Source organism: Littorina saxatilis, linkage group LG11 (genome assembly GCF_037325665.1).
Source record: "Littorina saxatilis isolate snail1 linkage group LG11, US_GU_Lsax_2.0, whole genome shotgun sequence".
Lineage (NCBI taxonomy): Eukaryota > Metazoa > Mollusca > Gastropoda > Littorinimorpha > Littorinidae > Littorina > Littorina saxatilis.
In genome coordinates, this window is record NC_090255.1 from 3,713,619 (window position 1) to 3,725,945 (window position 12,327).

The 12,327-nt window shown below is 39.7% G+C and overlaps 1 long non-coding RNA gene across 1 annotated transcript in view; it reads left to right on the forward strand.

The window, feature by feature from the left end:
* The first annotated feature begins 6,589 nt into the window (after positions 1-6,589).
* The window catches only part of LOC138979450 (uncharacterized), a 62,482-nt gene continuing 56,744 nt past the window's right edge, over positions 6,590-12,327 (forward strand). The window contains exon 1 of the long non-coding RNA XR_011460032.1: positions 6,590-6,772. This is a non-coding gene — a long non-coding RNA (uncharacterized lncRNA). The remainder of the gene's footprint in view (positions 6,773-12,327) is intronic.

Consider the following 12,327-nt stretch of genomic DNA (forward strand, 5'->3'; position numbering starts at 1 on the left):
ATATTTTGTAACAGGCCGCCCCAGTCTGACTTGTGCGGGGTGATGCCAGTGTGGCGAGGGTGCGATGGAGGCCGTGAGGTTGAAGGCTAGCTACATCGTCACCTTTACATAACGTAAAAGTTATGTTTTGTTTATTTGCTTTCTTGTCCTTGTAAATATGTTATGACGTTGACAATGAATGAGTGAGTTTCACAAGGTCGTGGACAATGAATGAATGAGCTTCAAAAGGTCATGAATTGATTATTGTAAGCAAGGAAATATTTGAGAATTTGAGGAATGAGTTGATATTTGCTATGTCAGAAACAAACCAATTTGTATGTTCTAATTAAACCATTGGCTATTGTTTGGAAAGAATGAGTTGGTGAAAGACTACAAATTCTTCTAATCTTCTCTCTGCTTTCCTAAACTTCTGAGCGGGAGTCAGATGATTGACTGTGTGTGTGCGTGTGCACATATAAAGAATCTGGAAGGAGATTAATAAGGATAACTACGGATCTTCTTTATTTCAAATCTCTTACATCATTGTTTCCTTCCTCAGATTTTGATCCTCCCATTATTGAATACAGTGCAAGGGAGGTAACTCTTGCTTTGTTATCCATGGAAGGGAGATAACGATGTTGAGAAAACGTTTCCTATTTGCTTTGCCCGTGTCAAAGAGCAATGTGATTTCTCCTAGTTGGCCATCATAATGCAAGACAACGAAGAACACGTCGCTGTCTGGGCTCTTTATTTAATTGGCTTCTAGCCTTTGTGAAGGCTCAGGTACCAACAAGGTTTCGACAGATATGCTTGCAAGTCTGTGAGTTCTTGCAAAGAAAACAGATTTCGTCTGGAGCACAGATGAGGGGTTCTCGTGACAATTATTTCTTCTTCTGGAGACAGCATGAAGACACCGGGTGACTGGGCAGCTTTCTTGTCAAATGACGGAAAAAAGTCGCAGTTCATAAGATTTCTGTTGGAGGTTTGGAGCAGGGACGCCATGGCAGACAAACTCAAAGGCAGGAATGTTGTTCTGGTCAGCGACGGCAAGGCATACACGCTCACATCATCTGGTGGCATCAAGACAGAAAGGTAACTACTGAATGATCTCACATCCAGCCAAGAAGAAACGGACTCAAGAATCATCTTGTACTGCCAGTGTGGCCTTCAAAAAGGCTACAAGACCATCAAAGTAAAGAGTCCATACAGTGACGTGTTCTTCATTCTCTTGCATTATGCTGGCCAGCTAGGAGAAAGCACATTGCTCTTTGAATAACGACATCCAATAAAGTCTACCAAGTACGTAATTCCTTTCTAAGCTCTCTGTCTCTGACGGACACATTTGAATAACGACATCCAATAAAGTCTACCAACAGCTGCGAAAACTTTAAAAAAAAACTTGAAACTCATCAAAAGGAATGAGTTGCATCTTGGGTCATTTCGGTCCTGAATTTCCCGACCTGAGGCAGGCAAAGCAGGAAAACAATACAACGTAATTCCTTTCTAAGCTTTCTGTTTCTCACGGTTTGCATTTGAATAACGACATCCAATAAAGTCTACCAATTACGTAATTCCTTTTTAAGCTCTCTGTCTCTGACGGATACATATGAATTACGACATCCAATAAAGTCTACCAACAGCTGCGAAAACGTTTATAAGAAACTTGAAACTCATCAAAAGGAATGAGTTGCACCTTGGGTCATTTCGGTCCTGAATTTCCCGACCTGAGCCAGGCAAAGCAGGAAAACAATACAACGTAATTCCTTTCTAAGCTTTCTGTCTCTGACGGATTGCATTTGAATAACGACATCCAATAAAGTCTACCAACTATCAGCTGAGGAGACATTTGTCTCAAAAAAATACGCCGAGAGGCGTTAAAGTTCCCCTTGGTTTGTCCCTGTCAAAAAAATAATAATTTGGGATTACTGGTAGCTTGTTTGTACTACCACGCATATGTAACGCCATTTTGATAAAGTTGATAGTATTTATAGCTTTCCGGTCATATTTCCGGCTATCACTCACTTTTAGGTGGCAGATGTCCAGATATAACACGTGTTTCAGAATCTCTATTTTTGGGTGTGTAACTTTCAATAATGAGTGGGTTTTTTTTTAAATCTCAAAAAGTATTCTTAAAGTCTAACACATGTTTACACTCGCACTCCGTGTCTGTAGCTTTAGAAATAAACCAGTCCAGATAAAACACATATTTCTTTGCGGCAAATGTCCAGATATCCTTCCCCTCAGACACGTGTGTGTGTGTTTGTGTGCGTGTGTGTGTTTTTGTGTGTGTGTTTGTTTGTGTGTGTGTGTGTGTGTGTGTGTGTGTGTGTGTGTGTGTGTGTGTGTGTGTGTGTGGAGCGATTCAGAGTAAACTACAATACCGATCTTTATGAAATTGTACATGAGCGTTCCTGGGTAGGATATCCCCAGAGATTTTTTTTCATTTTTTCGATAAATGCCTTTGATGGCGTCATATCCGGCTTTTTGTAAAAGTTGAGGCGGCACTGTCACACCCTCATTTTTCTATGGAAATGATTGAAATTTTGGCAAAGCAATCTTCGACAAAAGCCGGACTTTGGTAATGCCTTTCAGCTTGGAGGCTTAAAAATTAATTACTCACCAGTACCAGAAACACTTGACGAACAATTAAAGTGTACTCACCAGTACGAGAAACACTTGACGAACAATTAAAGTGTACTCACCAGTACGAGAAACACTTGACGAACAATTAAAGTGTACTCACCAGTACGAGAAACACTTGACGAACAATTAAAGTGTACTCACCAGTACCAGAAACACTTGACGAACAATTAAAGTGTACTCACCAGTACGAGAAACACCTGACGAACAATACGAACAGACCGGTTTTGACAAATAGTGTTCGTCAGTTACACTTAAAACAAGGAGAGGCGACAGACAGAGAAAGGAAAAGAAGAAATCAGTCAAGAAGAGGACAGACAGCAAATAACGGTAGACTAAAACAGAACAACGTCTCGGAACAGGGTCAGACTATCGACTTTTGTTCCTAGACTAAAACAGAACAAAGTCTCGGAACAGGGTCAGACTATCGACTTTTGTTCCTAGACTAATAAAGAACAAAGTCTCGGAACAGGGTCAGACTATCGACTTTTGTTCCTAGACTAAAAAAGAACAAAGTCTCGGAACAGGGTCAGACTATCGACTTTTGTTCCTAGACTAAAAAAGAACAAAGTCTCGGAACAGGGTCAGACTATCGACTTTTGTTCCTAGACTAAAAAAGAACAAAGTCTCGGAACAGGGTCAGACTATCGACTTTTGTTCCTAGACTAAAAAAGAACAACGTCTCGGAACAGGGTCAGACTATCGACTTTTGTTCCTAGACTAAAAAAGAACAAAGTCTCGGAACAGGGTCAGACTATCGACTTTTGTTCCTAGACTAAAAAAGAACAAAGTCTCGGAACAGGGTCAGACTATCGACTTTTGTTCCTAGACTAAAAAAGAACAAAGTCTCGGAACAGGGTCAGACTATCGACTTTTGTTCCTAGACTAAAAAAGAACAACGTCTCGGAACAGGGTCAGACTATCGACTTTTGTTCCTAGACTAATAAAGAACAAAGTCTCGGAACAGGGTCAGACTATCGACTTTTGTTCCTAGACTAATAAAGAACAAAGTCTCGGAACAGGGTCAGACTATCGACTTTTGTTCCTAGACTAAAAAAGAACAACGTCTCGGAACAGGGTCAGACTATCGACTTTTGTTCCTAGACTAAAAAAGAACAAAGTCTCGGAACAGGGTCAGACTATCGACTTTTGTTCCTAGACTAAAAAAGAACAACGTCTCGGAACAGGGTCAGACTATCGACTTTTGTTCTTAGACTAAAAAAGAACAAAGTCTCGGAACAGGGTCAGACTATCGACTTTTGTTCCTAGACTAAAAAAGAACAACGTCTCGGAACAGGGTCAGACTATCTACTTTTGTTCCTAGACTAAAAAAGAACAACGTCTCGGAACAGGGTCAGACTATCGACTTTTGTTCCTAGACTAATAAAGAACAAAGTCTCGGAACAGGGTTAGACTATCGACTTTTGTTCCTAGACTAAAAAAGAACAACGTCTCGGAACAGGGTCAGACTATCGACTTTTGTTCCTAGACTAAAAAAGAACAACGTCTCGGAACAGGGTCAGACTATCGACTTTTGTTCCTAGACTAAAAAAGAACAAAGTCTCGGAACAGGGTCAGACTATCGACTTTTGTTCCAAGACTTTGTTTTTTTTTTAGTCCAGCGTTACTGGTCTATATTGGGACAGGTATTGGTAATACGCTGAAGATATGGTGTGATACTTTGATTCGAACAAGCCCGCTGTGGCTGTCTTCTTCAACACACCAGCATTGGGTTTGTCTCGTCAAAGTATCGAAATACGATCATGATAATCAGAGACGAGAGATGATGCATGCGTGTCTTCGTGTTTTCCAAGCTCTGAGACTTTCGCTGTGAACGTGGGATCTTTTTCGTGCGCAGAAATTAATATGTAAGCGCCTAGGGCTATATTTAGATTAGGCGCATAAAAAATGTTCATAATGATAATAATAATAATAATAATGTGTGCACACGGGGGTGTTCGGACACCGAAGAGAGTCTGCACAAAGTTGACTCCGAGAAATAAATCTCTCGCCGAACGTGGGGATCGAACCCACGCTGATAGCGACCAACTGGACACGGAGACAGACAGACAGACAGACAGAGGGAGGGAGATTTTTTTTAAATGAATACATTATTAGAAAATATGTAAAAACAAAAGTAAATAAATACGTTTTAGAAAAAATAATTAAAAAGAAATTAAATGAATGAATTAATTTTTTTTTTAAATTGACCGAGCTCTTTACACGTGGTTACAATTTGAACTGTAGGAACAGTTGGGACGGGTGAATTCGGGCTGCATGTTCAAAATTGTACCCATTCCCTGCCCGTTCCAAATGAACGGTTATGGAACATTATTACGTTGGCAACGGAACTCATGGATTGTTCATGGAACTGAACGCAATGGTAATGCAACGCTAGTGCTCTCACACACTGGGTTGTCATACCCGCATTAAACACATCCGTTCCCAGCTGTCCTGAAGACGGCTGCCACTATGGTCAGACGCTGCTCAAAGATGCCAAAAACGGTCGTTTGCGCACGGATGTGTGGAATGGGGGTATAAGCAAGGCAACGTGAACACGGTCAATATGCATAGTCAGCGATCATTACGGGCCAGCCATCATTGCTGCAACGGATCGTGAACTCCGACCAATACAGTGTCCAAAGCAAAGGGTATCACATTAACATGATTAAGCGCACACTGCATAAAATACTCATCAGAGTTAAAGTTGTTGGTCGCGATGGCAGGTAAAAGCCGGTCAACCACGTGCCATTGCTTCGACTCGCTTTGAAAAGCTTGACCCCATGTCAAGGGCGCTTGCTGTGTCACACCGCTTACAAATCCTGACAGAAGTTTTCCGGAAACACGTCTACCCTTCGTCAATTTCATGCATTTATTGTTTAAACAGCCTTACTCCGCAACGCAATTTTTCCTTATTTTTGTCAGGACAATCACACTTTGTGTCTGGACTGCGGAGCCTGAATTACGCACACACGCACGGACACAAATACTCGAATACCAAACACACGCACGGACACAAATACTCGAATACCAAACACACACGCACGGACACAAATACTCGATTACCAAACACACACGCACGGACACAAATACTCCATTACCAAACACAAACAGAGGGACACAAATACTCGATTACCAAACACACACGCACGGACACAAATACTCCATTACCAAACACAAACACACGGACCCAAATAATCGATTACCAAACACACACGGACACAAATACTCGATTACCAAACACAAACACACGGACCCAAATAATCGATTACCAAACACACACGGACACAAATACTCGATTACCAAACACAAACACAATCTCATATTTTCGCAAATTTTGACACCGCAGACACAACACTTAATACATTCTTGTCCATTTATGTATTGTAAGAATACGCGCCAAAAGTAAATGATAAATTTGCTGTGCCACAGATTTTTTGTTTGTTTGTTTGCTTAACGCCCAGCCGACCACGAGGGGCCATAACAGGGCGGTGCTGCTTTGGCATATAACGTGCGCCACACACAAGACAGAAGTCGCAGCACAGGCTTCATGTCTCACCCAGTCACATTATTCTGACACCGGACCAACCAGTCCAAGCACTAACCCCATAATGCCAGACGCCAGGCGGAGCAGCCACTAGATTGCCAATTTTAAAATATTAGGTATGACCCGGCCGGGGTTTGAACCCACGACCTCCCGATCACGGGGCGGACGCCTTACCACCAGGCCAACCATGCCGGTTTCGTGCCACAGATTAATATACAGTTAAACAAACAAATATCAAGTGTGTTATATAATGTTATTGTTTATCGATTAAAAAGGCACGCTCAAGCGTCTTCCCAAACTTTAAAAAAAACCAACGATCTCGTATTTCTCACCAAACATGTGCCGGACCTCCTCTACGTATCTTCCCACGCCCCTGGTGTATGCACGCGAAAAAACCCAACACGTATGTGTATATAACCAGGCACTTCTTTTGTTGGTGATACATGAACTTCACGATGACGATGAAAGCAAAAGCAGCAGTAATGGTGGTGGCAATGACGATGATGATGATTGGTATGACTACGGAGAATAAGAGTGAAAAGCGTCTCTTTCCAGATATTCATATAATATCACTGCCACCGCCAGCGTGCACTGAAGGAAAAAGAGGTACGTAGACAGGAAGAAAAAAACTTTTTTTTTCCTCAATATGTTTACAAATTGTACGTTTGATATATGTTGGACATAAGCTTCAAAATGTACAATACTTCTTTCAAATTACCCTTATTCATATTTTAAATATATGTATATATGCAGTTGGATATGTGTCTGAATCGTGTAATAATATAAACACACATTAAATAAATAATGGCAGGTACGTGTACATGGATCAATGTTTCCCTGTATCAAACAAGGATCTACTTCAACACAATATGGACACATATACACAAACCATGCTATTTCAAATCATCGGTCTAAACACATATTTACTATTTCACATCAGATATCAATAAACTGGCATCTCAGCGTAACTTCTCGTTCAAACACGACATTCAAATCATACTGTTTACCATATTTAAATTTGCTGATGGACATTTTTGCAATTAATATAATGTGGTTTATTTGCTTATTTTCAATTTGATTCTTTTCATTAACTTTATAACCAAATAGGACATCTTGTTCACCCAAAATATTGCTTTTGCAAATATGAATGAATATAGAAAGAAAGAAAACATGACAAAAGGGAATAAAGACAGAAAGAGTATAATAAACAAACTATAAAAGAAAGACAGAGAGAAAGGAAGGAAGGAAGGATGGAAGAAAGAAAGGAAGGAAGGAAGGAAGGACGAAGCAAAGAAAGATGGCAAAAAAGCACACCCAAAAGTAAGAAAGAAAGATTGCAACAAAAAATAAATGCAAATAAGAAAGAAAGAAATGATGAAATAAAGACAGAAAAGAAATAGAAATTAACAAGGCGCGTGAGTGTGTGTGTGTCCGGGGATATTCTTTGCAGAAATTCTCATGTTAAGTTTGAAAAAGGTCGCTCCAGTAGTTTTCTATGATTCGCTCTAGTTGACTAAATGTTAACATCAACAATAAGCAGAAACAAAGAAAACAAGTCGCTTTAAGGCGAATTAACAACATTTAGTCAAGCTGTCGAACTCACAGAATGAAACTGAATGCACTGCTTTTTTTCACCAAGACCACATACTCGTAGTTTAGTCAGTCCACCGCTCGTGGCAAAGGCAATGAAATCGACAAGCCATGCAGAATTTACAACATTTTAGTCAATCTGTCGAACCCACAGAATAAAACTGCACGCACTACATTGTTTTCACCAGGGCCCATATGCATGAGGAGGAAGTCAGCAACACTGGAAGTAGAGGCCTCTTTCGGAAGTGGGAACTCCCGAAATTTAACTTTCCAACTGTTCACTATGCATGAACGCCGGAGTGGTGACTTCGAGAGTATTCAGTAAAGGTCGCGAAAATCCTAACTAGTACGCATGCGTTTGTTAACGGTAAACTTGCCACCAGAAGAAACAAATCTCATCGCGAGTTCAAAAAGGCGAACGTTGAGCGCGCTGTAGTACTCACAGCGTTCTTGCTGGTGTTTTTTTTGAATGGTTAAACGAAAGGGTCGGTTCAAACCTGTGATGATTGTCTTGGAATCGAATGACTGTCTATGACAAATGACTTTGTTGGCTTGAATGTTAGGAGAAGAGTAAATGATTATGTTGAACTTTATTATTATTATTTTTTTTTTTTATCTCAGCTGCTAGCTTCAACTCTTTTTATATTTAGTCAAGTTTTTTTTTTCTTTTTTTACATTTAGTCAAGTTTTGACTAAATGTTTTAACGTAGAGGGGAGAATCGAGACGAGGGTCGTGGTGTGTGTGTGTGTGTGTGTGTGTGTGTGTGTGTGTGTGTGTGTGTGTGTGTGTGTGTGTGTGTGTGTGTGTGTGTGTGTGTGTGTGTGTGTGTGTGTGTGTGTGTGCGTGTTTGTATGTGTAGAGCGATTCAGACCAAACTACTGGACCGATCTTTATGAAATTTGACATGAGAGTTCCTGGGAATGATATCCCCAGACGTGTTTTCTTCATTTTTTTGATAAATGTCTTTGATGACGTCATATCCGGCTTTTCGTGAAAGTTGAGGCGGCACTGTCACGCCCTCATTTTTTAACCTAATTGGTTGAACTTTTGGTCAAGTAATCTTGGACGAAGCCCAGACTTTAATATTGCATTTCAGCTTGGTGACTTAAAAATTAATTAATGACTTTGGTCATTAAAAATCTGAAAATTGTAAAAAAAAATTTATTTTTTTATAGAACTATCCAAATTTACGTTTATCTTATTCTTCATCATTTTCTGATTCCAAAAACATATAAATATGTTATATTTGGATTAAAAACAAGCTCTGAAAATTTAAAATATAAAAATGATTATCAAAATTAAATGTTCGAAATCAATTTAAAAACACTTTCATCTTATTCCCTGTCGGCTCCTGATTCCAAAAACATATAGATATATATATATGTTATGTTTCGATTAAAAACACGCTCAGAAAGCTAAAACGAAGAGAGGTACAGAAAAAGCGTGCTATCCTTCTCAGCGCAACTACTACCCCGCTCTTCTTGTCAATTTCACTGCCTTTGCCATGAGCGGTGGACTGACGATGCTACGAGTATACGGTCTTGCTGAAAAATTGCATTGCGTTCAGTTTTATTCTGTGAGTTCGACAGCTACTTGACTAAATATTATATTTTCGCCTTACGCGACTTTTTTTTTTTTTGCGGGAAGTATCCCTCTTCATTGATCTTTTTACATTTAGTCAAGTTTTGACTAAATGTTTTAACGTAGAGGGGGGAATCGAGACGAGGGTCGTGGTGTATGTGCGTGTGTGTGTGTGTGTGTGTGTGTGTGTGTGTGTGTGTCTGTCTGTGTGTGTGTGTAGAGCGATTCAGACTAAACTACTGGACCGATCTTTATGAAATTTGACATGAGAGTTCCTGGGTATGATATCCCAATACTTTTTTTTTCATTTTTTTGATAAATGTCTTTGATGACGTCATATCCGGCTTTTCGTGAAAGTTGAGGCGGCACTGTCACGCCCTTATTTTTCAACCAAATTGGTTGAAATTTTTGTCAAGTAATGTTCGACGAAGCCCGGACTTCTGCATTGCATTTCAGGTTGGTGGCTTAAAAATTAGTTAATGACTTTGGTCATTAAAAATCTGAAAATTGTAAAAAAAATATTTTGTTTTAAAAACGATCCAAATTTACATTCATCTTATTTTCCATCATTTGCTGATTCCAAAAACATATAAATATGTTATATTTGGATTAAAAACACGCTCTGAAAATTAAATATATAAAAATTAATATGAAAATTAAATTTTCAAAATCAATTTAAAAACACTTTCATCTTATTCCTTGTCGGTTCCTGATTCCAAAAACATATAGATATGATATGTTTGGATTAAAAACACGCTCAGAAAGTTAAAACAAAGAGAGGTACAGAAAAGCGTGCTATCCTTCTGAGCGCAACTGCTACCCCGCTCTTCTTGTCAATTTCACTGTCTTTGCCGTGAGCGGGTGACTGACGATGCTACGAGTATGCGGTCTTGCTGCGTTGCATTGCGTTCAGTTTCATTCTGTGAGTTCGACAGCTACTTGACTAAATATTGAATTTTCGCCTTACGTGACTTGTTTCTTTCTTTTTCTCTCTGCTTTTTATATTAATTTTTCTACTTTAAATGTACCTATATCGTTAACAATAATATTTCTAAATGTATTTTAAACACGCCCAAAAAATTTCCTTTACGGTAATTTTTGGCTCACGTAAGTGTAGCGATGCTAACTTTTGTCTGTCTGTGCGTTCGTGTGTGATAGAAACTTTAATATTTGACTGAACACCGAAATACTAATTTTACCGGGTTATTATCCAAGCAACAGCTTCAAAGTATTGAAGCAATGATCAACATTTCGTCGGCACGTATGTAGATAAAGTGTGTATCCGAAGAAAACGGGTGGTGGAGGGTTTTTTTTTGGAGGGGGGGGGGGGGGGGGGTAAAAACTGGTGACTGGTTTGTGTTGTGTGTGGTATGTAGACCAGGTCAGGGGTCAAGGTTAGGTCAGATCGCGTGAAGCGTTGTGGTATAGATTCACTTCTCAGTTCTAAACGAGCTGCATTCGCCGATTCGGGGAAGACGATTTCACATTGTTCGGTTTTGTAGCGGCTCCAGAAAAAAAATAGATAAAGAAGATACCAAAGGAGATTTCCTACAGGTTGATCTGCACAGCGTGTTTTCAGTGTCTGCGCGAGGAAGCGCTGTCGAAAGGGCAATGTCGATCTCAGTGGCAGTCGTGTCCCTGTAAGTAGGCTACAGACAGACAGATCTAGATCTAGCGTCTCCCACTCTTGCACTGTGTCTATGCTTACTGTGTGTGTGTATGTGTGACGGAGTGATTGAGTTTGTGTTACTGTTTGTCAATTTCTTACGGGAGCCTTGAAGGCTTCGCCTCTTGTTAATAATCATACTATTTTAACAAATCACTTTATCCTCAATGCATTTCCAAGTGAACATAATTTTGGGGCACAAACAAAAAATCAGTATGATCAATTTCGTTCTCACAATAAGTACAACAATTACTGTATGTTGAACTTGTGTTTAATAATTTTATGTCGGTAAAACTCTTTCTTGGACAAATATAGATTGGTTATAGGGAAACTTTGGGTTACTGGTAAAGTTTAAAAGGATTTGCAGTAGACCGTAAATAACTAAGTTTAGTGACTTGTTCCTAATTTATTGGGGAAATGTCTGTCAAGAAGTTTAGGAAAGACAATACTGTTCATCGGTGTTTTAATTTGTTTTCCCTCGTTAATTTTTTTTTAAAGTCAAGATTCGATTTTTTTTTTGAAAGCATAGGACAGTTTCTTTACGCGTTTGAACACAAATTAACACAGAGACAAAAACCTTTTGTTGCAGTCTGAATGCAATTGAGGTCTATTATGAAAAAGGTTAATTAAAAAAAAATCGTAGCTCCCAGCGGCACTTGAACCCAGAGCGTCGGATTGAAATTCCGAATCTGTTACCACTGCACTATGCTACTCGTCTAGAAAAAGCACTACTGCAAAGATGTGTTATCAGTTATTCAGTCGTGGTAGTTTGAAAGCTCACAATCTTCATCGAATGACTCGAGCACGTTTTTTTCGGTCAGTAAATGATCGTACTGTCGGTTTTGAGCCCCGCTGTTTCAAGCTTTTCACCTAAATTAAACAAGAATGTCACAGTTCGTGTCTATGGTGCAAGGTAGCCGACCGTCTCATTGTAGCCAAGTTACGACAGTTGCTCGATTGACGCATTTCACGTTTTCAATATTGCGTCTGAGCTCATTTCCCAATGAGCTGCCTTTAAAACCGGAATGTCATGCAATTGTGGCATGCGTTGGAGTTTTTTTGTAGATGGGTAAGGAACTTCGGAAGCAAAGTTGCCAGCTACTCGGTATGCACGAGCTAACTTGAACGCTGAAGTAGTGGCTTCGAAAGTCCTGAGGTCAAGGTCGAGGAAATTGGGGGAATCCCAATTAGTGCGCATGCGTTTGTAAACGGTAGGTTTGGCAACCAGAAGAAACGAATCTCATTGCGAGTTCGTAAATGGGCGAACGTTGATCGCGCTGTTGAACGAAATGGTCTGTTCAAAGCTGTGATGATTGTCTTGAA